General features: G+C 37.9%; 1 long non-coding RNA gene across 2 annotated transcripts; it reads left to right on the top strand.

Moving 5' to 3' along the window:
* The first annotated feature begins 6038 nt into the window (after window positions 1–6038).
* LOC311427640 lies at window positions 6039–26177 on the top strand. Of its 2 annotated transcripts, none has more exons than XR_014687460.1 (3): window positions 6039–7564; window positions 19598–19865; window positions 20954–26177. It is a non-coding gene; the product is annotated as an uncharacterized lncRNA (long non-coding RNA). The 2 variants fall into 2 exon arrangements; XR_014687461.1 differs by having other exon boundaries at window positions 19594–19865.
* The last annotated feature ends 1503 nt before the right edge of the window (window positions 26178–27680 follow it).

Genomic DNA, 27680 nt, shown 5'->3' with positions numbered 1-27680 from the left:
TTCAAAATGAAAAGGTACTTCACACAAAGGCATATTTACAGTGCTTTAATAACATCTGTGAGTGGTATCAATAGAGAGCTGCTAGCACTCCAAAAATTCAGTCCAGTATATTTACATCAATTCCCTTAGGAAAGGTTTCGCACTCTAAATTAGTGACAGCCTGTTGTTTGCAATGCAAGGTGGAGAAGTATCAAATACATTTGAGCAATCTGAAAACAACAACAATGAAACATAGTAATTGTATTAATCATAATTAATATTAAGCACAACCCTTAGGCAGTGTCTCAGTGAGATGTCTACATGTATAATATAGCTGCATTAATACTGTTTATTTTCTTGTGTTATGAGCAAAGCATATCATTCACATACATTGAGACTTCTCATCCATTCAAGTAATTATCCTAAGGTTTTGACTGTGGATAAGAATGACCAGACTCTTTCCACTTTAATTTGCACAATATATTCTCCTCCGCTTATTGCACATTGTGCGTAAATTGCTGAAGTACCGAATTAATAATGTCATTTATATCAGCTCTCTCGGAAATCACTGAGTTTTTGTTCAATATTAGACTGTCACTAATGCACATAAAATTGCATCATACCATGGGCTTTATACAGACATAGTTCCATGTGGCACAGAATGGTGTAGCTTGAAAGGATACCTAATCCCTTTCCAAGAAAGAGACCTGAATATGAAACCATATTGAAGCTTCACCCATCCTCCTTCTGCCTCTTCTGAGTGCCTCCTAGTGATTTAACCTTGAACTGACTCTCCAGTCCCTGATCACAAAGACTTATTTTTTAACTTTTGAAAAGAAAAGGGAATATTTCTAGTACATTCTCACTCAAAACCCTTTTAATATTTGCATAAGATAATATCAATCTTTTTAAAAATCTATTTTTAAAAATATCATTCTATTTTAAAATCTACCATAATAAAAACCTACAAATTAGCTTTCCACAAATGAGGACAGGTAGGCAGGCAGGTAGTTAGTCACTCCTGAAGGAGTAGCTACTTCTGCATTCCAACATTTTTTTCTTTTCTGGAAAGCAATTCCCACACAATAATAAGTCTAGCTCTCCTACCTTTGCACCTAAAGATCAACACAAATCCAGATGAGTAGAAAGAGATACATTTAAATGCATAACCTTTAGCTATAAGCTAACTCTTATCAGCAACCTAAATGCAGGTTTGGGACATCCAGCTTTAGCAAGAAATTCATTCTCCTCATTTGTACATTTAGGATGCCCACATTTGGGAGTAGGATATGCTCTACTACTTTGTGAATTTTGTGAAATTACCAAAAGCAGTTACCAAGACCTTACAGTATGATGCATAGTGTGATGGGTGTAGAGACTGAATTATCCATTTACAATAAGGGTCTTGCCAGGAGAGGCCATGGGTCAGGGACAAGACAACATGCAACAACATGCAGTGCCATTGCTTTTGTGCATCTTGCCACTATGTTCACTACAGGGATTTTCACGTACATTCAAGGTATATTCAAATAAATATGGTATTAAAAATTATATCATGGAAATATGGCCATTAAAATTTGTTTGAAATGTCAATACAGCCTTCATTCCTAAAAAGAAATCTAAGCTTTCCGTTCAACATAAAGTCTTTTAGCAAGTATTTGAAAGTGATGACCACAAAATATGCTGTCTCTTAACACATACCTTTTGTGCCCCATTGTACTTAAGTACTGAATGTTTGCTCTTTAAGCATCAAATGAGTATGCTAGAATATTATTGTTTCTCGGATGTATTTTCCCTTTCTTGAGTACATCTGTATTACTGATGTTTTCGTATGTTTTGATAGTACTACCTCTGTGGTCAATGGAGGTATTTACGTACTCCCACAACATACTGAGCATCTCCCTGATGAATCACTTTCCTGCCTTTCTTTGAAACACCAAAGGATGATTATGACAGCGCCAGGAAGGTGATGAATTCACTTTGTCCTTAATGTTCAAGGCTGCATAGTAAATTGCGGTACATTTAGTCACCATAGTGCGGAGCTGGCAAGTACATGAGGTTTTTATGCAATTACTGTCTCTCTTTCATTGTACTTCATATCCTCTGAATGTCATTTCACTTTCTTTTCTAAAAAATCTGTGCTTTTTTAATTACTTCCATCACTTCCTCTTCTTTTCACCCTGATGAAACAACTGATCCTTTGTGTTTAGCATACGTATCTATAAATCTGTGCAAAATAATCACTAACGATTATAAACTGTCTTAGCAAGGTAGGGGAACTAATAGTTTTTAATTTTTAACAACATATTGGCATTTAACCTAAATATGATGTAGTCAGGCCAGTCAGCTAACACTTGCTAGAAACTGCTTATGCATATGCAAGTAATTCCTACATCTCTTTTTAATGACTTGTTCTTACTCTAGCCTACCCCTTCCTTTCAAATTGCAACAATTTTTGACAACAATATGTTCAAAATGATGTACTAGGATGCAAGTTCCAACATGCAGCTTTCAGAAAAACCCAGAAATCATATTAGGTTGTCAGCTTTCATGAATAAATATGACACCGATTATTGCAGTCAAGTCCAAGATAAGAGCAATTGCCTAAATTTATATGGAGTAAAAATATTGATGATGACAATGATGATGATGATGACAACAATAATGATGATGATGATGATGATGATGTATTTGTAAAATAAATTCCAATACTTTTCATGGCACCAGTCCAGTAAATGAAGTCATACTGCAAAAAAGTGCATGTCAGCAACTTAACACACCTCAGTGTAGATGAACAGGAAGCAGTGACTTAAAGATACATTACAGGGCTTTCCAGCTGAACTTTCTGCTTTTGCAGTTGTGCTTCCAGTTAAAGTTCAGCTGAGGAAAAGATACAGCACAGCAACCTTTTACAGATGTGAAACATGCTGTGAGTAGGAACCATGACTGAGGATAAGAGATCATTAATGTAACCTGCTGAATGAGATGATGTTGCACCATTATCCAAATTTATATTATTGGAGACAGGAAACACAAGAAAGCATTAAACCAGAATACTCTGTTCTGTAGTAAAATCAACACTTAAAAGCTCTTAAAAGGAGCTGCAGAAGTCTTTCACTTATTAGTGAAGCTTTGAGATAGACAGAGTTACAGTACTGAATGCTGCTTAATAAGTGCATATTAATAATTATAAGTATTAAATGTAGGATTAAAAAAAAGAAAAAATAAAATTAAAAAAAAAAAAAAAAAGGAAAAAAAAAAAAAAAAAAGAAAGAAAGAGTTCAGTGAACCAAAGCTGGCTGCTGAGCCAAGTTCACATACTAATGTCTGGATATATTTATGTTGCACTCAGACTCATGTACTTCCATAGTAGGAAAATCATAGAATCATAGAATGGTTTGAGTTGGAAGGGTCTTTAAAGACTATCTAATAACAACCCCACTGCCGTGGGCAAGGACACCTTCCACTACAATAGGATGCTCAAAGCCCCATCCAAACTGGCCTTCAAGGCCATCAATTCCAGGGATGGGGCATCCACAACCTCTCTGGGCAACCTACTCCATTGCCTCACCACCCTCAGAGTAAAGAATTTCTTCCCTATATCTGATCTAAATCTCTCCTCTTTTTAGTTTAAAACCATCACTCTTTGTTCTGTCACTACACTTCCTGAGCAACGGTCCCTCCCCAGCTTTACTGCAGCCTCCCTTTAAGAAAACTTCCTTGAGTACTGAAATCTCCCTTCAAAATTCATATTCAGTTTAATAGCTGGAATCACATAAGTTTTGTAAAGGATATGTGCATACAGTCTGATTGTCTGTGGAATATATACATCCAAATTACAACAGAGAAAATATGCTTTGAGGATGGTATTTTTGTATCTGGTTCTGCTGTAATACCAACACAGCAGTCTCAAATAATTTGAAAATCTGTTCTGCAACCCAGTATATAATACTGACATGCTTTGTTTTGCTTTGGTTTTGGTGTTGTTTGTCTGTTTTTCTTTAAGACGGAAATTCATTAAGGTTTCTGAGCAATTAGGAAAAATATACACTTCCTGATGTTAGACTACTTCATGCTTAACTGTAGTAAGTTGTTAACGTATCATTTTGCTAAATAAGTGGTTCAGATAACATTGATAAGTAAAGAATGTTGACATAAATAATGTTGACACATTCATGCCACTGTGTTACAGTTGTTCAGATTTTAAACACTGACAAGCAGTATTCAGCAGTCTTACAGTGTCTGTGCCAGATGGAAAGTTCTGTTGGGGAAAGAAGGTACACCTTGCCTAAAGTGACATTATCCCCAGAAGTGACCTTGTTTATTTGAATCACAACATCATCTGGAGATGGGAACAAGGAATAGTATGCTCATCTCTCAGCATACATGACCATAACACAAACAATTTACTACCTAGATTTTGCCAAGGGTAGCAAGGAAATGAGGCTCACTATTGACTGAAGCGCAGTAAATTTTGATAAAGTGCATTCCTAGAGGATCTATCCCAGAATAAGCAGATGTCTACCTTGCAGTGTTTTGTAGGCTTTACAAATGTGATTTTAAAGGTGGGAATAAATGGAAAGGTAAGTTGCAATTTCATCAGCAGCCATGGTTTCTTTTGCTTTCGCAGACAGTTTAAGAGAAAACAAGGGAAGGTGTTTTGGGGGGCTACAAATACCTTCCAGATATCTCTAACAGAGTGGTATTTCAGCCTGACCATTTATTTCCTGCAATAAGTTTATTTACTTTGTTGTTGTTGTTGTGATAATTTATGTGGCTATGGCAATGACTAAACAGCTTGGCTCCTGTAATGACCAATTCCAGGCTTTTTCAGATATGAGGGTTTCTCTCATTTAGAAAATCTGGCTGCTACAGTTTGTACGATAGAAAAATCCTACTGGAAACTCAAAATTACCCTTTACCCTTATTTTGTTAGAGAGCTAAGGCACAGTCATCATTTGGATAAAACAATACAGCAGATATCTTTCAAATGACTCTGGGAAACATACTATAGTATTTTAATTCCAAAATAAAGCACTTCATTTTATCTTTAGGGTGTTTATGAAAGTAACTAAATTTCTATCTACCATAATAAGTGATTTTCTGGGGCTTAATATGTTGTCCTGTCTTTTCCAGCTGCACAGATGACCTTCATACGTATACATCAGGAGTAAAGAAACTAATTTAAAAAATGTATTTGGGAATATCTGATGTCCAAACTACTTCATATGACACACACAGTTTAAATTTTCTAAGATTCTGACTGGTTAAATAGTTAAATCCACGCAAATATTTTTGAACACTTGGTCTTAATATTTCTTTTATAATGAAAAAGTATATATATTACAGAAAAAAAAAAAAAAAAGTGGGACATTTTAATTGGTATGGGGACATGACTGTAAATCCTATATCTGAAAGTGCAACCCTTCCCTTCCCTTCCCTTCCCTTCCCTTCCCTTCCCTTCCCTTCCCTTCCCTTCCCTTCCCTTCCCTTCCCTTCCCTTCCCTTCCCTTCCCTTCCCTTCCCTTCCCTTCCCTTCCCTTCCCTTCCCTTCCCTTCCCTTCCCTTCCCTTCCCTTCCCTTCCCTTCCCTTCCCTTCCCTTCCCTTCCCTTCCCTTCCCTTCCCTTCCCTTCCCTCATAGCTTAATATAAACAAAATTGTAGGACACAAAAGAAATCATATTAGTATGTTTCAAAAAGTACTTATAAGAAATATATATTAATTAGGGAGGAGGGTATGGTATTGGTTGAGTTCATGTGCTAGGTTTTGTTAATTCTTAATGCAGTTTCAGCCACGACAGGCACAATGACTGCACTTTGCATATACCATCAGCAACTTTATGTGTATTGTAAAAACACTGTTGTACTGAAGACACTCAAATATCGAGTAAAAAAATCTTCTTGTTGAGTTTACAGCATTTCTGCAGATATTTACACATCAGTGGTTTCAGTGTGTATAAATCATAGGGAACAAGTTTTCCTCACCCCACCCACAGATCCCATCAAGTGTAACCTCCACTGAGGAAAATTAACATATTTTCAAGCTTAAGGACCCACCACATTTCTAATAACAGTCTTCATAACCAATAGCAAGCAACACAAAAATGTAAGTACAAATTATTTTTCTTTCCTGTTTTTGTTTTTTTGTTTGTTTGTTTGTTTGTTTGTTTTATTGTGCTTTGTTTTTAAGTCTTAATAGATTGTATTCATTGGCCTCAGATTCATCAGCACCTTTTACATGATTTGGAGGAGAGACTTCTGTTATCATAGAGCTGGATCTTTAAAGGGGTGAACATTGTGATGCTTAGTATTGAAAGTCACTGTCCTATGTTAAGTGCATGGCTGCATAAACCTGGAGAAATGGATTTAAAGTACTTCTGGCTTTTTCCTGTTCTGATCTAATGTTATTTCAAGTAGGGTGTATGGAGCATTTATGAAGCAGGCAGCCCACAGCAACTGCCAGAGGCAGACATTTGACCACTGCCAAGTTCTAAAACTCCCAATATCAGGTGCAGGCATTCTCTGAAATCTAAGTTACATAAGAGAGGGCCCAGATCACTTCCAGGTAGGAGGATGGGCACAAAAATGTACAGCAAGTCCCACCTCACTCACAGGGAAGAAGCCTGAAGCAAAGAGCAGCAAGAGTATTGCAAGTCACCCACTGGAGCTCCTAGCTCAAATGTAAGGAAAAAGTCTGGGACACTCTTCAGCAGTTCTCTAGGAAGCAGAGGACATTACCCCACTTGCTTCTCCTCTTTATAAGCAGAACATGCCTCGAAAATATCTAGGGAAAATGGAAAAAGAAGGTCTATTTTGAAAACTCTTCCAAGCACTATAATATGAACATATTTTTATGTTGGAGTTAAAATTTAATGTTATACACAAAGTCCTTCCACAAGGAGGATGTTGAGTTTAGGAAGGTGTTAGTTTACTCTTTGGTCCTCACAATCAGATTAAAATGCCTTAAGCAAATAACACATCATATGGTTGAATAGCCCAAAGGATACTGACATGTTGTTGCCACAAAGACCCCACATATCCGGGAATACATCATTTCTATGGCATTTCTATGGCCTTCTATGGCATTGGCAATGTGGGCAGAGGCTGATTGGAGTTGTCTTTGGTAGAGAATCACAAAAGCATTCTTCAAAACCAGTGCTCAGAAAACGTTTGATTTTTGAGTATGGTAAACACTGATCTGGGTGGGACTGATCATGTAGGAAGGGAGCAGATGGCACTGGGGAATCCTGGCAGGGACAAGATCACATGCTAATGAGTCTTTTTAAAAACAAGGAGACTGGGAACAGGCAGATGGAGCAGTGTAAAGGCTGAGAGTAATATGGGCAAAGGGGGCTTCATTTTAATTACTAATTTTTTAATTGAGAGTATTACAAACATGAATCAGGTGGGATTGGGCAGCTGTGAAAGGACATCTGGGACAGGATAAAGGATGGCAGAGATCTGGGAAGAAAAAGAGGGCAGTGCTTTGTGAGGGCGCTTGACAGCAGCTCGTAATATCTACCCAGGCCTGGAAGCCAGCTGGGGACCTCTCCTCTGCCTCGAAGATGCATCATTTATCCCCTGGGTAAGTATCCATCCTGGACCAACTGTAGATAGTGCCACTCAGAAAGTGCTTCTCTTCTGCATGTGTCACAAAGCAGTCAGTGCCATCCTCCATGCAAATGTTACTCCCATGTGTTCTGTGCATCTCAGCTTCCCTGCAAGAGAAGCACAGGAAAAAAGGACGATGTTATGATCATGTTCTCTTTGTGTTTTTTAACTTTTTGCATTATTCAAAGGCTCTGTTGAGATACCTTGTCTAATACTCAGTGCATATTATTTATTATTATAATATATATTTATATTATTTATATTAATGCATATTAATTATATGCAGTACACTTACTTTCTATGTTTATTTAGATTTTTTAAGTATTTTCCATCAAATTTAGTGATCTGAACTGCCAGTCATGCTGACAGATATTAAAATTGAAATGTATCTTCTACTTGCAAAATTTCAGGTTTGTTTTAGTTGTGATTAAAGAATAATCTTCTTAAAAGACAGAATCAGGACAAAATATGTTGGCCAGCACAGACAACAGGGAGTGTCAACGTGATTTCTTATGGCTGAAATTCAGATGGCTCTAAAAATCAAGAAGCTTGTTAATATATAGCATATTCCTTTAATGTTACATATTCGTTTCTATTTAAAGAACAGAAAATAAATATTATAAAAATGGCAAATAACAATACTTTTTTTTTCTTAATTATATTATTTTTGCTGTTGATTACAGTAAGTTTAAAATCAAAATAAAGTAGTTTTTAGAGCACCACTCTGACATGATTTCTATGAAGTGATGTATAGGCAGAGACTTTGTGAGACTTTCTTATTTGAAAATGTTTTCATTTATAACATAGTCAGTAAGGAATGGGAATTCACTTGTTGCAAGGTGACACAGACTGTGTACCCTCAACCAAAACATCTTTATAAAATATTCAAACAGTTTCACTTAAGGGGTATAAAACATTGGCCCAACTAAGGAGGCATTTGTAAAAAATAAAAAATAAAATAAAATAATGTCAAGATTTGCTCAGAGCCTTCAATACAAATCACATGATCAAATAGATACAGCAAGTTCTGCATTCTTCGGTTTTGACTGTGTGTTAACATCTTGCTGTCCCATCATTTTCCAATTCCTTAAGTCCTGAATGTTACAATAAGACCTGAGAAACATAAAGAAAGACACTGCCTTGTTTTCTCTATGTTTTAGAGTATATTTTGTGGAAAGAGTTATTGAAGCTATGGTTTATAATAATTCCTCCTCCATCTTCACCCTCAAAACACACCCCCTGAAAAACTAAACATAAACCAGATCAGGGCTGTTTTATTCACATACATGCAGAGTACATGTGGTCCTTGAAGAACTGACACACAGGAGTTCATATTCTGTCTCTTCTCTTCTAGCTGTCTATGGTATCCTGCCTGCATCCTTTGTTTTACACAAATAGGCCAAGCATGGCTGTCTGCCCAGCAGGAGTCATGCCTAGTTAGGTCTTATTGCTTAACAGCAGTTTTCATAACAGGCCATAAAAATTAAAGTGGCAGCCATAATAGCACTGCATGGGGTCAGAGTGCATCAGCTTTTTGGCCCCAGTGCTAGAGGATGGATCATTGACAACAGTGGAAGTCAGGTTTTTGTACTACATTAGGAAGAACAATTATGCATATTATTTATGAATTCATCTGAAGTCAAGTCCCAGTTTTGCAAACAAAAATGCAAACATGTTTGCAATATCCAACCTTGACAACCACTGCCCCCCTCAAAAAAAAAAAAAAAAAAAAACAAAAAAAACTCACAACTTCTTACCTAAGGTCACTATTCATCAAACTTAAAACACCTTTAAAAAGATGTTTCTTAAAAATCATAAGAAAAGAGACATATGGCATGCTCGCAGTTGTACTGATTAAACTAATTTCTTGTAGGTGTCTTTCTGAGCTGTTCCTTAAAGCTGTACAATAGATTTCATAACCTTAGTATTCTAGCCTTCCACTTGAAAGTTTTTCTTCCAGCCTAAAAATCCGTTGCACTCTTGAAGTTTGATATCAGACTCCTCTCCAGATTAATTTAATTTGAATTTATTAGTTGTTTTCTGTTTTTCAGAAGTAGATTTATTAATTTGTTTATTTATTTTACAGTTCTGATAGTTCTTGTTTCTCTCACATGATTCTTGTATTAATCCATATATTTCTTGCAATGCAACATACAAAACTAGATAGTTTGTTGGTCAGGAGCTCCCAAATTGATATACCAGAAAAGCTACTAGATGCATGCTCTATTCTATCACTAAGGGCATAAGTGAAACTCTTAGCAGTCATAGAGCCAATGCAGATCCCTGAAATCCTTCCATACTTCCTTCCATTCACCAACAATTTTCTCTCCCACAAAATTGCAGTTTGGTTATGATTGACCTAGTACTTCTGCACTCATGTGATGTTTAGTGGAGACCATAAATAACTCTCTAGCTTGCCTTTGGAATATTGTATGAGATAGTGCCAAAGTCTGCACTTCCTGCAGAATATGCAAATCCTGCAAGAAAATCAGTAGAAAGTTTATGATAAACTAATTGCAAATTTTGATTTTACAGTGTCAGACTGGTCATCAATAGGTGATGCTCAAGAATTAATTTCTTCAAAGCAGTCTTGCTATTTTCATTTATATTATAGAATTAGCTTAATTGTTTGTTTGTTTCCAGCCACAAAGCACGTTTACTTTTGCAATTCTACAGTTGCCAGAATAGTCTTTCATTGGTTAGAAATACTTTTTTTTTTTTTAGAATTGGATTTTATATGAATGCTTTTTTGTTGGTGGTGGAGATTTTTTTTTGTTTTGTTTTTCACAGTACTAATTCCATGTCCCTATTTTAGGCCAAACATACTTTGATTACCAAAAAATACCTCATCCATATGAATTTAGAGTTACTTCAGAGATGTTATGAGGATAAATAATATTGACTTTTATTCACAGGGAGCAGCAAAACACTCAGAGTAGCTTCAGAAAGTAAATATGCGCTTTGGACTACTTTTACATTTTTATTTTTTTTCATTAAACTGGTGACAATACAAGGACTATCCACATCCTATCTAGGTCACATGAGGTAAGGTGTCAGGTCAGTCAAGTTCCACATCCCAAGAGAAGAAATGAAGTGGAAACTCAATAAACCTCAATTTGACAAGACTGCGTTAATGTTACCTTAAGCAAACACCAGTGTCCCACACACTCCACATTTTGGGCCAAAAGGATTCCAGTCTCAGTAACCTTAAGCAAAATGTATTAGGAATTTAAAACCTGCCAAGACAACCTGAAAAGTCACCTTTGATGGATAAAAAGGAAAAACATAAAACTGATTTTATTTGGTTAATTTTCGCAGGAGAAAATTCCTTTTTACTTTTCTGCTCTGCCATTTATCTGTTTTCTGGATGACGAGGGATTTACATTGATTGCAGTAAGAGCCCTCGTCTGATTTAAGTCTCACAGGGGCTTTACAGCATCCCTCCACTGCCCTGTTTCCTCTTTCTCCCTTCCCCCATATTTCTTCTATAGTACAACATCATGCACCATGGCACTGCAGGCATCAAGCTGCATAGTTCTCACCCTGTTACTATGGAACCAGTGCTGTCTTGGGTGAACACTACAGGAAATCCTTAATTCTGACATTTTCTTGGTATTAAATCTGCAGTGGGCTATTTTAGTTGGTGTTTACGCTAGTGCTGCTTTTGTCTGTCCTTCTCTCAGATTGTTAGTGTTAAGGCAGATGGAAGTTTATTCTCTGTCTGCCTGGTCTTTTTACAGAGTACAAGGGAGAGTACTGCTGGAGTAGCCTTAGCATCTGCCCCAAGGGAATAGACTGTGCTAGCTGGCACTTTTCAGAAATGCCACTGGAGACTCAACAGACAGCATTATGCCTCCTCCCCTACCAGGAACTGAGATCCTCTTTCATGAGAAGAGTATTAAGTATGTTCTCCTACTTGCTGGCCCAGACACACATCAGAACCAAATAACAGGTTATGCTGCAGTCAACAGTCTGCTGACATAGCTATTTAATGCTAAGATATTTTTTTTTGCTTTGTGTTTTCCCCCTTCTGAACACAGCTCTTGTGGAAAAGCCCTCGGTCATGTCCTGGGATCTGTTTACCTTCTCAAGTAACAGATGCATGAAATTATATGGATCAATGTGATTGATTAATGCTTTAGTTTTTCATATCTGTAATGTTGGGTACATGCAGTACAATTCTGAAGACTGTGAAGAAGAACAAGAAAGATGGTAAGTGGGAACACCATGCACTACTAGAGACAGAGGGACTGAAAAGGCAGCAGAAAGGAAAACTTCGATGTCAGTATTTATCTGGCACAAAATGTTGCATTCTAGTCAACAGCCAATATCTTCTGTACTGTCTTCATTGTTCATTGTTACACTATTCCATCAGAGCCCATGTGGTCTTTAATACCCATTGTTTTAAGCTGTTGAAGACAAACACAATTTATCCATATTCTCTCAAACAGCAAAATGCATGAATAAGACTGAGCTGAGAAACTTGACATTGTCTTATTTAAATATCAAAATTAATATTATTGAAGTTATTTTACCTATTCTTAGATCATGTTTAGCATTAGTAAAATCAGGGCCATGAAATTGTTAACAGCAATAAAGTTTTTTAAAAGCTAAGAAGGTTTTGTTGGAATAAAAGTTTGTTTTCATCCTAACTGCTAATAGCTGACACACATCTCTTCTGCCCTTAACACTTGCCTCTCTTAAATCATTCCTCTGTTACAGCTACAATAGCATTAGCAATACATGTTTGAAAATGGTCCTTTGGAGAGCTTGCATAGTGTGTCCTGATACATTATATGTTGTTGTCACATGCCAATTGGTCATCAAATGTATGTAAACACTCTCTCTCTAAGTGCAATTATAACACTTCTCAGTAATCCAGAGAACCTAAACATCAGAGCAAGCAATTTAAAATATCCTACCCAATCCCTTACTCCAAAAATCCACAGTTGAATGTGCACAGCCACAAATGCATTCATGAATTTGGCTAACATTTCAGCTGCACTTAAGCTAGGTTCAAAAGAAACACTTGTGTTCATTAATGGGAATACTACTATGACTTACCAAATAACTTGGGTTAAGGAGTAAATCCCTCCTAAGAGTGCTGAGTAATTATTCTGGGAGAGCGCTCAGTTTGCACAGGCCAGGAAATAAAGCAGATCTTCACTGGCAGCAAACCATGAGTGATCAACTGTACCAGGTAAACTTGTATGCACAATTTTCTAAATTAAAAAAAAAATATATATGTTCATCTTAAGTCTCCTTAAAACAAGTGGAGGAGAGCACATCTGCTTACTCAGCTCAAAAATAAAAGACCTATCCACCAGTCCTCACAGCACAAATAGTATCTCTCACACCCAGCAAAGAATGATAGCAATGATAATAGAGCTTCCACCTCTCCCTCCTTGCTCAAAATCAATTGTAACACACTTCTGACACACACCGTGGCCTTTCTGGAGGTCACGAGATTGTGAAGTGCTAAATTCCTGTTACTCAAACTTGGCTTTGACACTGCCTGACTGTTGATGTACAATACCTGCTCTGGTACACCAGAGAGTCAGCATGGCACCATCCTTATCATTGTTTGTTTGCTATAACCCCAAGGCAGGGCTTAACTGGCCACAAGCATTTGTTTTCACAAAACATTGTACAGATATGTCTGCCTGTCTGTATTCCTCCCTCCTGCAGTTTTATGAAGCAAAAAATTCCACATGTAATTTCAATTTATGTGTGATTGAGAGTTTTGTTGTTGTTGTTGTTGTTGTTGTTTGTTTGTTTTCTTAGTTGATCTGTCAAATCAGGTGAATTTTCAGTTTCTTATTTTTTGAACTTTACCTTACACGAGACTTAAGGAAGGGTAATAACTGAATGTTTACCTTTGCATGATAGAACTCCCAGCATGTACCAAGTTATCTGAATGAAGTCATTCTCAGATACACAGAGGAGAATCTCGCTTCCAGTTACACCATACAGAGGCACATGTAAAAATATGACAAGGTGACTTTTAGTTTAATTTTAGTATAAAACATAAGTTTATTGCATTACTAATGTCCAGGTATATCTCACTGATAAACAGCAGCAGCACAGCTCATTAATTTGGCTAAGGATATTGTAATTTCCAAAACAATATGGGTACTGTATCTTTAAAGTTTCTTCAAGACCTCTGTGTTTGCTGCCAGTACTCAAATACCCCTGAAATGTCTGTAGTGGGATGATTTGCTGTGCCTTGCCAGAGTAGGAAAAGAATTTGAAGAAGGCTTTTTGGCAGAGATTCAAGTTAAAAACATATTTCTTACATGCAGTATCTCAATTCCCTCCATGATTAACAAACCACATTTAGCATATGCTTCTGATGCTCTGAATATGTTTCTGAAGATGTGGTCATAACATTTTTTATACTCTTAGGAAATAATGGAGAAGTTAGGTCTAGTGAAAACTGCTGTATTGGATCTCCTAAATTTCAACAAGATCAAACCTTCTCCCTTGCAATTTTGGGAGTATGTCTTCTAAGTTTTATGGGGAATACTAATAATTATGTCGTGTAAAACTTACAGCTTTGTATCCAGTGACAGTATATTTTGTAATAAGGGGAAGTACACGTGATTTTTACTGGATTTTTACTTTACAAAAATAATAATAATAATCAAAGTGACTTCAGATTTAACTAAGAATAAACACAAAACAGAAAAATATATTTCAGAACTCTGTATATATGTAGATCCCAAAGCTGTTTTCCTTTTCCCCCTGTAAACTCCCCTTGGTAGGTATTAAATAGAATCAAGCATGTGCAAACCTTAAATTTAGCTCATCTGCTATCACAACAGCTGAGCCGCTCCATAGAGGGGCAGGTGCCGTTGATGATATACACATTTCTGTGCTCAGAGCTATGCTCACAGAAAGCATATACTGTACATTCCAATTTCATGATGACACAGCTGTACCCCAGCATAAGCATTTCTGGGCTGTGGATGTCTCTCATCTGCCAGGATTCCTGGTGCCCACAAGCCCTGGCTGGAGCTGGCAGTGTCACCAGCAGAAAGGGCAAGATGGGGTCCTGTATTCCCTTACAGTATTTTTAAGTGCACAGCCTCACCATTCCTGACAACCAACCAACCATAAAATTCATAAATGAATGGATAAAGTTCACAGAGATATCCAGAAATGTCCTCCATTTCCCTGGCATTAATTGCAACCAACTTTTCTTAGGCAATGAGCTAAGCCTGCTGCTGCCTTCTGCTTAGACCTGCATTTCCTAAAACAGGGGGAAAAAGCATAAGGTATGTTACACAGAAGGAAGCACACACAAGAACAAGGATAATACAAGAGAGGAACCAGAGTGAGGTCAGGAGGAAAAAGCACATCAGTTCTGACACAGCAGAGCATTCATGACTGCTGAAGGGATGCTGCTGAAGGCACAAGAGCAGCACTTCTGAACTGGTGGATGTCACCAGTGTAATATCACTGTCATGATGCTGTTCTGCAGAAATCTGGATGAATCTAGCCCTAGGTCTACAAGCATTTCAATGACCAAGTCATCTACACAAAGGGTACACCCTCTCACACTGAGTCATCTCACATACCCTTTCCTAGCTCTCAGCATCTCAATTTTATCTTTTGACTTAGAGCTAAACACTTATCTTTGGGCAAAGTTACTTTTGCCTCATCATATTCCTAAGGAAGGGTATGTTGCTATGCAGCTGGAATTTAGATCACCTTGTCACCTCCATCACCAGGCCCCCTGCCAGAGCATGCCTCTGGAGCAAGCCACCCCACAGAGAAGGCTCTCAGCTCTTCACTGCAGTAGCCATTTCACCTTCCTGTCACCAGAGGGAAGGGGAAATACCACTCTAAAAGTGCTACACCACATCTGCCATTGTTGGTCATGACTTCTCCCTCACACAGGCTAAGCAAAGAGTCTTCTCCACTTAGCACTCCAAAAGGATGTCATAGGAACATATTCAGTGGGAAAAAAAAAAAAAAAAAAAAAATCCTGCAGAGAGTTTTACAGAGGCCATGGGAAATACAGCACAAGAAGATGAGGCCTTTCAGGCTAAGTATTACTCAACCTCTTGACAGGGCAAAGGAAGTAAAGGAGCGAATGCTGCATGTGAGGAGACCAGTCTCATCATAGAGCAGCAGCAGCAGCAGCAGTTGTGCCTGCTGAAGAAGGTTATCAAGGGAAAAGAAATTCCAGTTCCAGTTTACAGCTGAGCCAATTCTTATGAAGGACTTGATGTTTTAATAACCTGACTCCTGGCTATTTAGCTGGTCTCACTGTTGCATTATAAGGAGGATGACAGCACCTCGATGTTGGAAAAATACACTGCAGATCTTTGGTTGTAGAGAGGAGAAAGCTGAGTTAAATAAAGTTGTGGCTCCTTTGGTACCTCCAGAACAGAGCAGCCTCCTTATTTCGTTCTCAGACATAGCTGACCTGAGAAGGATGTGCAAAGCTGAGCTGTTCTGTGAACTGGAAAATACTCCAGAGGGGTACAGCCAAGACAGGAAAGATTAACTAGTAAAGCTGAAGATCTGTAGTATTTATTTTATTTTTGTTTTGTTTTGTTTTGTTTTACCTTATGTTTGGAGGAGGTGGAGAGTTTCTGGTACTGAATGACCTCCACAGAGGATTTAAACTGCCTCTTCTAACATTCAGATTTGTTCCTCTTTGCTTTGGTCTTATGTCCCAAGTTCAGGACTCTTTTTCTTTTATTATAGCTGCTGAAAATATCATGTTCACCTGACAAAAGGGAAAAGAGTTCAAGGCAGCATACCTGGGTTTAGTTTATGTTTGACATAAAACACTGAAATGGAAGAGAATAATTCTGAACTTAGATACTGACTGTCAAGAATGCACATACTTAGAAGGCTCCAGTTTGCACATACACCTAAGCCTGGTGCTGGAAATTTAAGCCTTTTTTACCCTTTATTTTTATTTTTATTTTTTTAATATCAGATTTACATTTTATTTTTAAATTGCTCTTGTAAAAATGTGTCTCATAAGTTAACATTTGGGAAAATGGGCTCAAATTACAGGTGGTTTGTCTTCCCTGTAGATTAAATAAATAAATCATAACCAGAAATATGTATATATAAATATACAGAGAGAAACGTTTATAGCACATTGCCTTTAGGGGGAAAATAAAATAAAATAAAATAAAATAAAATAAAATAAAATAAAATAAAATAAAATAAAATAAAATAAAATAAAATAAAATAAAATAAAATAAAATAAAATAAAATAAAATAAAATAAAATCTGCTTTTTGTTTGAGATTTTTGTTTGTATTTTTAGTAATCTAAACAACAAAATCCCAACAATGCATTCATTAAATTCAGTGATACATCAAGATTTTGACTGCACTAGATTGTATCAATATTTTTGAGGGTAGAAAGTCACAGAAACTGGAAGAAGTAAAGGTGTTCCATCATTTTACTTCATTTACCGTCCTACTTTACATCATTTACAGGATTTTGCTTCTCTATGGGAGTTTTGTTTATTTGTTTGTTTCCTTAAAACACAGCTACAGCTTTGTTTTTAATACTCGGAAGAGGTCTGTTGAACACCTGTGAAGGAATTTGTCAGGCAAAAACAGAAAACTCCCAGAATCCAAACCCTGCTGCTGTAGGCATGGATCATGTTTCAGTTGTCTCTTCACATTGTTAACCCAAGTAGCACTGCAACTGTGCCCTGCACTGAAGTCCAAAACTGACTTGCCTTGAAGGGCTTTTAAGGACATTTATTAGATTTTATTACAGGGAATTGTAAAATCCAATTCATTTTTTGCCAGGTCCTCCCTTTGTTCACTTTTTGATTTCATCCTACTCAAGTTGTTTTCCTATACCACCCTCAGCACCACAGTCCAATAAATAAATAAATAAATAAATAGATCCGGTTGCTTATAATGGGCTCTGCAAGCACTCTGACGGTCAAGTTCCTTATTACAAGAGTTGAGGACAGCCCAGGCTAGGGCAAGGCTCTTCTCCTTCAGTGCCCCTGGGCACATGGCATGGCTTACAGATGCAGCATAGACTCCCTGGGAACGCTTATGGGGCTCCTTGGCACTAAAGGCAAGTGAAAACAGGCTGCTCAGTAGGATAAAGTCATCAAGGAATGGGGTTTGCTGCCTCTCTACTTCTGTGGTGGAGCCACATGGCAGCCCAGCACAAGTTCCATTTGGGACAAATGCTGGGAACAGTCTACCTATGCAACCAAGCACAGCTGCAGTTTTATTTAGATTCTGATGACAAGGATTTTTTCTCTGATATGTATTACATCCAATTTCTTTTCTAAATGCAGTTCCCAGAAGATTTTACCAAATTTTCCTCTTAGTATTTCCATGTAATTTCACAAACATATTCATTCATTTTAAATTACCAAATTACAGATAATCCACAACATAATTATTTTTTTTAATATGCACACAAATGCATTTGCACATTTTCACATTAAAAGTGTCCCAATTATTCCTTAATTACATCTGAAGAACTCCAAATCCATTATAATTAATCTTTTCTGGCCTTTGGACTAGCACTATGATACAAATTACAATACTGGTCTGTACTCAGAAAGGTCTATAACTGTTTTAAAAGAAGTTGTGCATGTGTTGTATATGCCATGTGTTTTAAATTATAGAGGAGTTAAAAATGGAATGGAGAATATCCTGGACAATTGCTGATTTTTCATGCATATGTAGACTGCATAACTTGTCCTGGAAGAGCAAATAGAAAAAATATTTGATTCTACAGGACCTAGAGACTTACCATTCCCCAGGAACAAGAGATGTTTAAATGAGATCAATATGTCAGAATATTGTTTGCAGATTTGTTTTATCTTTTAGTCTGAGACTGCAGAAGAAGAAAGTTGTTATTGGTATGCTTTGGAAGATACTGTTTCAGAGGATCAGGTTTGGCCAAACAAGTTGTACTTGCCACATTAAAGCAGCCACTAACCACTAAGCAGCTGGCTTTTCTGCAAATTTAGTTATTGATCCCACGGTCTTAACAAAATAGAACACCTGTTGCAATAGAATTGCAACATAAGTACTACTGTGGTATGTGTGACCAAAGCTTCTTTACTCCAGACTTAATTTTTATTAAATAATCTGATGCTTATGCAAGTTCTCACGTTGAAAATATTGGAAAGTGATTTTAATACATGCCTACCCCCAGCAAAATGGTTAAGCCTATGCATAACTTGGTAGGCATGACAGCTGCTACTGATTACAAGTCTTATATGATCTCTGATATTTTTGCTGGGCACTAGATAGAAACTTTAAATGCACATGCACATACACCTCTGTATGGTGGTGGTGGCACAGACTCTGTATTTGCTTTCCTCCAAACAACCAGATCCAAAGGACAAGGACGGAATGCCAATGGCTGGTCCCTGCAAGCTCTCCCTGCAGGCCAGCCTGCAAGGCTACTCTGCCTAAGAACGACTCATGCAATACAGGCAGCATACTCCAGAAGTGATTTAAAACATCTCACTGGCATTTTAAAGAGGGCTTTGGCGTTCAGAAGACACCCACCTGCCAAAACTTTCTCCTATTATTGCAGTGAAATGTAAAGATCCTACTCAGCATAATTGTCCCTTTTTCCTAGACCTTGCACAAATGCAAGGCATGTCTTGGAGTGCAACAAGAGAAGGACATACAAGACTAAGTGTACAGTGATAGGATCATAGCTTCAGGGAAAAAGACTGATGAAAACATGCTCATGAGGTCACTATTCTTCCCTTCGCTCTGTCCCGGAGCTGTCTCAGCTATAGCCAGACTATTCCTGACTGCTGTTTGCCCAACTTGTCCTGTAAAGCCTCTGGTGATGAAGACACTAGACTCTCCCTAGGTAAGTCATTCCATTGCTTCTTTGTCCTGGACAGGGAAGACAGGCTGTTCTCTTGTTTTTCACAGCAGCCCTTTACGTATTTCAAGACCAGTTACATGTATTAGCTTTGTTAAGAACCTTGATTCTGACTGCGTTAACAGTTGGTTTATTTATTCAGGCAGATATCGATTGCTGGCCCACGTCCTGTGTATTTTCACTCTCCTATCTTCTTTTGATTTGCCACGCTCCTTGAAGCCAGAAGTTCAGGACTCACACTTCAATCTTTACACACCCCTGTTCTCCCAAATGCACATGTTCAGCAAGCACTGCAGCATGTGTGAAGCCCATTGTGCTGCTCACCAGATATCAGTGCAGAGGATACACAGACCTTCTCACCACTAGAAGAGGGTCCAGAGGAAATACAGCGGAATTTTTCAGAAGCCCATCTAAGTATAACGATTTCTTTTATTTTTTCTTAATAATATTTTCCCTAATTTCCTAAGCAATTCCACTGCAACAGGAACCTTAGGAAACAGCCATAGTACTTCTCAAAAGCCTGCAGAAAAATTTTGAGGATCGTTTGGGCTGACACCAATGCCCACGTGAGGTTCCTAGGCTGTGGTGAAAGCACTGCTACTTGCAGACACTGCTGACGGGATGCCAGTGCACCAAGCTGCTGGGACAGAGGCAGGGAAATCTGGACCAGTTGTGAGGCCCAGCTGTGGCTCTGCCCTCAAGCCTGGCCTTTCATGTGCAGCTGTGGGGTTTACCATTGAAGAGCAAAAAAAAGGGGAAATGTATATTAGCTTAAAACATCTTAGGAAACAGCATTTTTTAATACATTCAGTAAAACATAAAGTACACTAGAGTTTTGAAATGTTATTGTTCACACAAGCACTTTCAATGCCCTGTGTATTTGAGCTATGACACAGTCAATTACTTAATCAAATGCTTTTTTCCCTGTAAAAAATGAACAGTGGGAAAAAAAAAAAAAAAAAAAAAAAAAAAAAAAAGAGGCTGAAATAAAGTTGAATAACAATCACCACTGCCTCCTTGCCATTTTCTTACCTTCAAACACTTGGGTGAAGAACCTTACATAGCAGTCTCTGACCGTGCTCTGTAAGCAGTTTAGTTATGCACTAATTTTCAAAAGCTTACACTATAGGGGTTACATACATACAAAGCATATCATTACAAGCCATTTTATAACTGAACTTATCCAGACTTCACTGGAACAACCTTTCTCTGTTCAGATTATTTTTTTTAATCACATGATGAATTTTCCACCAAAGGCTGACAGTCTTCGGACACATTGCTCTCCAAAACCCATCTCCTTTGCCAGAATACAATTAATAGGAAATATACTAGCAGCCTTAATGAGACTCCTCTGCTCATCTGCAGAGTTTCAGGGCCTGGATGGAGAATGTGCACCTGGCTTAGCTCATTCCTCTATGTTTCCCCCTTCACTTCCGTTATGAGCAACATGATCATGCAGGTTATCTCCATGTCTGCTAACTCCTGCGTTTCTTCTTTCCCAGGGCTCATACCTCACCAACCCGGCCAGGAAACTTCCTCTTCCTCCAAGGCAGCACCAGCAGAGGGAGTATTTAGAGCATGTAGACACAACCCCTGCTTTGGCCAATTATAAGGACTCACTGCTTGAAGCTCCTTTCAGAAATTCATCAGACAAACTAATCTTCACCACATGGCTAAGCTCAGGAGAATAAATTAGAAGAGACTTCATGAAATGCATCCCTGACTTGAAGGGGACCTTTGCTAAATCTTACAGAGCTTGGTTATGTCTACAGTGGTAAGATTTTGATTCCAATTTCTTTGTGGAAAAATATATACATATATTACCCTTCTAATTATTGGGAACAACAGCAACATTTTCAGTTGGAACTTATCCAAAAAGGAAGACAAACTCAGCAAGACATCTGCTTTGGAAAAGTTACTCCTTTCAGTCAGGAATTGTGCAGACCCTAAAATTTCAATTCAAGGCTTGGCAAAACAATAGAGAACAAAGTTTAATGAAAAGAAGCATGGGAAACCTCTCATACAGATGAATACTAGATTGTAATGGCACTCATTATCTCAAACAAAAGCCAGAAGTGAAGCCTGTTATTTTGCAGAATCCTGGCTTCAGCACTCAAAGGCTTTTTTAAATGTGCAAACACGTGCAATTTATATATTATATGTGCCAAAGATATTTAGATGCATTAAAGATAAATCTTAAAGCATACCTTGTTCTGAATTCCAGTATGTACCTGTTGGCCTCAGTGACCAACCAGGTGGTGGTGATTAGTCACTGAAAACACCATTCACAAACCAGGTAATTATTCAGTGTGATCCTTTAAGAATTTACAATACAGAAACAAATAGCATGTAATTTCCTTGCTCTCAGTTTTCGTATTCACCTCTGAGTATCTCAAAGGTGACCAAAGCTGGCCTATCTCCCTGCTCACACTCACATTTTACTGATGCTTTTGCTCTCTGTCCATTTTCTACCCCTTGCATCTGTCAAGATTATGTTATTTTCAGACACTCTCCATTATGACAAAATCAGTCAATTCTCTGACCTTTACATTGGGACCAAGAAGAAAAATGGTTGTGGAAAAACAGTGGCTTCCAGAGCTTTCACTTCTCTTTATATAGTAAGGGATCACTTGCAGCTTTCTTTTAGACTCCTTTAAATGAACAGTCTATTTTAGAGATGTAACCATCATATGAATGAAAACCACAAGGGCCTTTCAGGGTGATAACATTATAAAAGCTACTAAATAAGGGTATGTGAATATGTGAGTTATACATAAAGGTCTATATTATGAATATAGCCAAAAAAAATCATTGTTCAGAAACCCTGAATTATTGTTTTGCAAAAAAAAATCTCATGACAGGAACTGAAATATGGCATGTTGGTTTTTTGTTCCTCTCTACAAATGTATAAGTGCATTTTCTTCATGGAAGTGTACCATATTTATGCACTGAAAATAGAGAACACAGGAACAGAGAAACTTTTATTCCTGTGCACATGTGAGTATGAAAAATGAGTAAAGACATTAGCTTTTCTAAGCTGAAAATATTACTCTTACATTTATACAGCTGCCTTGTCTAATATATAAAATTGTTTTAATGTAGCTGTTAGCTGAAGTCAGTGGTATTTTGATGCATTCAGGAAGTTAAAAACACATTTCCTTAAATTTCTCTGTTTATTCAACAGTATAGCTATCTTCTCAAGTTCTTTTAAAAGCCATGGATCCTTTCTTTCTTTCCTTCTCTCTTTTTTACTAAGTTATTTTAAATGCTGTGCATTGTAAAGTGTGCAAAACAAGGAAGACCCCACCTGACTTGTACACTGGAGTTGGTAGGAGCTAAGACATTCGAAAGACAGTTTTTTGACTGGACGTGGTGCGGCTGCCTTTTGTTGTTGTCTTTAAGAGTTACTGGGAGAAAGAAGAACTATGACATGAGCACTCTGCAGTGAAGTCCACACCAAGGCTAGTTATCTACGCACACGCAAAACAACTCCAGGCTAGGCTGACGTGCTTCTCTTTCGTCTATACTGTTTTATACAAGTGTGTTCCAGGATGCATATTGCTCTGCTTTGTTATGTAGGACAAACGTTGCCTAACCTGGCAGAACCCTGGGTCAAGTTTGCTATGTCAGCTGGCTTTCAATTTGAATGCTTGAATTAATAGCTCTTTAAATATTGACTGAGGGAGTAGCGCAAGTAGAAATATTTAACTCTGTGGAACAGCACATGATTGTCAAATGGACACTACCTGCTCAGTTCATCTGTATGTAGAAAAAGCTCATATAATGTGGTTAGCAGTGACAAAATATGCTTTCAAATGCAAACTCAAAATCAGTTCAGTACAATGAAATAAAACAAAATATAGTGAAACAATTACTAACCATCTTGAGAAACTAACCCTCTGCAATGTGCAGATAAACCTACAACACACAGATGAAGAATGTTTGAATCTTGACACAAATTAGACCAGTGCCTCACATGTAATGTTTATTACATATCACGTATTTCTTCCCTGAAAAGTCTGTAAGCCAGGCATGCATAGCAAGACACACAAAAAAAGAAAAGGTGGGGACAAAAAATACTAAACCAGGAAATTATCTGTGATAATTCACATACATTTGTGGTGTTATGTTGCTGTGGTGCAATTAATTCCTTAAATACCTCAAAGTTTCAGGACTTCTGTGGCATGCTATGGTTTTCAGCTCCCAGGGAAATCCTTGGTCTCTGGAAAGTGGGAGGTGGATAGCTGGGGCAAGATGGATAGCATAGTCACCAAAAGAGCCTGGATTTAATTTGCGGCTTATTCCCAACTACCTTCCATTTGAATGAAGAGAACATTTTTAATAGATGTGCAAGGACATAGCAATTTATTTTTGTGAGCCATCTGTACGGACAGAGCTACATTGTCAGTCAAAATGTTCTTAAAATCGATTATTATACCACTATGTTACATCATTATAATGGGATATTGTACCAGTCCTGGAAATTACTCGGAGATTTGGTAGGGGAAGAGAAAGCAACTCAGTTGTTCATTACTTTAAATTGGTTTAAAACTGCAATAACCCATCAAAATAAGGAGCTTGTGGTGGTCTAAAAGTGATGTAAATAATATGTAAGAATGTGCAGTAACTAGTAGCAACACAAAGGAAATCCATTTTGCTTAGGACTGTCATTTAAGGGCAAGAAAAATAGAGCAGAACAGAACATTGTAACCAAAATTAAGGTAATCACCCAGTGATAACAGAAAACATCTCCAAACTGAGCTCAAGTGAAGGACAAAATTGAAATGTCCAAGTTTGAGAGTGCTATAAGATCAAGGCACGTTGAGACCCGCCTATCCTGGGGTGCATCCATGATGGTGACAGCAGTGTCTCCCCTCTGCAGGCCCATCCCCCAGGGATGCCTGGGGGCTGCCGTGCCACCATGCCAGCGGCTGCTTACGAGAAGCTTCCTGCCCCAGGAGCACACTGGGATTTCCTGGGCTGCCTTTACTTGAAGGGGAACAGCTGGGGAGGGCTTCTCCGAATACCATGTCTGCTGCAAGCCTTCAATGAATTGGGGATGGGTTTCGGAGAGCTGAGGAGCACGTGGGGCCACAAAGAGGAGGTGCCAGGCCCTGGTGTCTGCAGTGTGGTGGAGAGAGAGGAAACTGCATGGGGCAAAGAATTGGCTGAGCTGACAGGGCACAGGCTGGTAGATTTTCCCCCAGAAGTTCAAAAAGAAACTTGTTATTGCAAAGCTGAGCCAGGAGGAGAGCTGACAGCCAGGAAGAGAAAGAAGCCCTGCAGGGAAACCCCCAAACATTTGAACTGCAAAAGCTTCACCCATCTGGAGAAGCCAAACTACAGCACAGAGAAATGGAGAGTGGAAATCATCAGCGAGGCATGGAGGAGATGTGGAAAATCCCCTTTAGCCAAATATAACACAGCTCGGTGTCCCAGGACAGGGAAAGCCTCCCCCACCAATAAAGGGCACCATGAAAAGCAAAGGGACAGAAGGACTAAGTTTAAACATATTTGATTGTTAGGATAGGTTGACTCTAAATGAAATTATCCTCAGAAGAGGTCTCACGAGAGAAATGTTTCAATACTTATATACATATATATATATAAGAAAAATTGTCAGAGCAGACTTCCTAGCTCTGCAGCCATAGGCAGTGGGAACTGAACAAGGGAATCCCAACCCTCAGAGGTGCCTGTGCTTTTGGTGGGTGTGCTGGTATTGCCAGCTGCAATCAACACACCCAGCAGCCCTAAGGGAAAGCTGGAGGCATAGGGGAACACAACGTGTAACACATATGTTTAGAATCAAAGCAATGAAAAGGTCACACACACCTTCTCCAGTCCTGCGACAGTATGGAGAAATAATGGAAGTAAAAAATTCCTGAGACATGATTTCTAAGCAAGTGCATATATTGTTAAGCAATGTGTGATGACATTTCTAGAACAGAAATAATAGGTTATGTATTTGCTTTCAGTCAACTTTTCTGGTTTTCAGTTACTTGAATTTTATTACTGTTTTCTAGTTTTTAAAGTACTGTTAAAATATCACACCATTCAACCTGAAGGAGGTTATCTGTTTTCAACATCTGCATTTCCATGGTTGTGTTCACTGCACAGTAATGCAGAGGTATCAGCACGCATTCCCATGTGTGTGTTGTGGCCACAAAGTCACCCCTTTCTTTTGCTTCTGAAGAAGCACAGAGGGCATGTCCAGCCACTGCAAACACTCCTGCCTCTCCCGCCAGCACCTGAGCAAGAGTGTTGCAGTGTATGCCAGTCCAAGGCTTTGAAGGGATTGTGCTGCTAGGATAACCAGAGCAAGCAGTACATGACACAAGTCAGGGTTTTGAAAATTTTACAAATTATTAGTGGCATTAATATCTCTCTGCACACACAAAATAATGACTAGACTTCAAACTGTAGCCAATGTAGGACTTTGGCTACACTGTAAATATTAATTTACTTTATAATAGAGTGAAAAGCTTGCATAAAAGCATACTGCATTATATTACTTTCCTAGCATGGTGACACTAACATTGATTAAAATTATCAAAACATTCATCTGAATGGGCCCACATCAGAAATAAAAATGTGAACCCAGCTTTATTTTTCCTTAAGGAGACACATTTCCCCACAGGACAGGATTTTTTTTTATTTATTTTTTTCCTAAAACCTGGTAACAAAAGAGTTTCAAGCCTTGTACCTCTTTTAGTTAGCAAATACTTAATAAGCTATTTCAGATATTTTGAAGAAATGTTTTCAAATGTAAGCTTAAAACTGATGTAACTGTCTTAATAAAATCTATGTAAGTATTTATAGTAGATTTCTTTTTATTCTGAAGAAATGGAAAAGGCACCTATAAATAAATAAATAAATAAAAAGAGAGAGCGGGCATGTTTGACTAACACAAAAGAGCAGTCTACAATTTCTGTTCTGACTGCTGGCCCAAAACTTTGTATTTCTGCTGATAATCTGACAGGAGCATTATCATTTGCAGACAATGATGCAGTGGGGTGCCTATCAAAGACTTTATCAGAGGAATTCTCTGAGAAACCAATAAACAATAATTGCAACAGCTTTTTTTTTTCTTTTTCTTTTTCTTTTTTTTTCATGTTGATACAAAGTGAGAACTTCGGCTTGAGCAGACATGCTCATACTGAACTCTCTTCCCAAGACAGTTTCGTCTACTGAATGCATCAATTCTAACTTAGAATTACAGTGGACAGAATAATTTATTATAGTTAACATTTATTTCCAAGGCTGTAGTTACACAGTTTCTGATTTAAAGCAGAATGATAATGCTGCCTTAGAAATCTTGGCACCACCCTTATTTGAAATTTTCCAAACTGATCATCTACAACAATTAAGACTGTGTGGAGGAAGCCTGATGACAGCATAAGTCAATGGTGCTCTGATGATGACAGAGCTGGAAGTCCACGTTGGCAAGTCAAAACTGTTATCATACAGAAAGAACTTGCAGAATCTGAGAATAAAAAGTTATAAAACCAAGATGAAATGCAATGTTTGGAAATAGAAGTCATACAGGGGGAGGAAATTAATAAGATCATTTCCCTGCATGATTTTTATTTTTTATTTTTTATTTTTTTATTTTTTATTTTTTATTTTTTTTCTGGAAGTGATTCAGGAGTAAAATGTGGATACATCTTAACCCATCAGAGAACAGCTGCGAGTCACAGGTGCAACCCAGTCTTGGCCAACCTGAAGGTGGCACCTGGATGTGTTAGACATAGACGTTCTGCATCAGTTTACAAATTGTTGTCTGGTGTACAGTACATGTCTGAGTCATCCACACTCAGTGAGCATGAACACTGAATGAAATGGGATAATGAGGAAACAGGAAGTCTCTGCTATTAAAGGACAGTAGAAAAAATTGACTTTCTAAGTCAGTAAGAGGAAAGCTGGAGGTGGTTACTTATGTCTTCTGAAAACATATCAAAGGAAATAAACTTAAAATGGAAAGTATGTTACTAGCCATCAGACCTGTCAGTTTCTGGAGCAACCTAGCAGCTCGAACAGGGCTCATAACTCTCTGATCCCAAAGATTTCTGTGTTCTTCTTTATGCAGTAGCAATAGTAATTCTTCTGCCAGAGTCCACAGAGATATTTTTTTTAATTATTTTTTCTTTGACAGAAACAATGCTGGTGTTCAGTGATGGGGAGGCACAGACATACCAGCTATGTACTAGATTTCTTGGGGAGGTTCTGGTG

This window comes from Aythya ferina (genome assembly GCF_964211825.1).
Source record: "Aythya ferina genome assembly, chromosome: Z".
Lineage (NCBI taxonomy): Eukaryota > Metazoa > Chordata > Aves > Anseriformes > Anatidae > Aythya > Aythya ferina.
The sequence above is the reverse complement of the archived record's forward strand: the minus strand, read 5'-3'. Positions and strand labels throughout refer to the sequence as shown.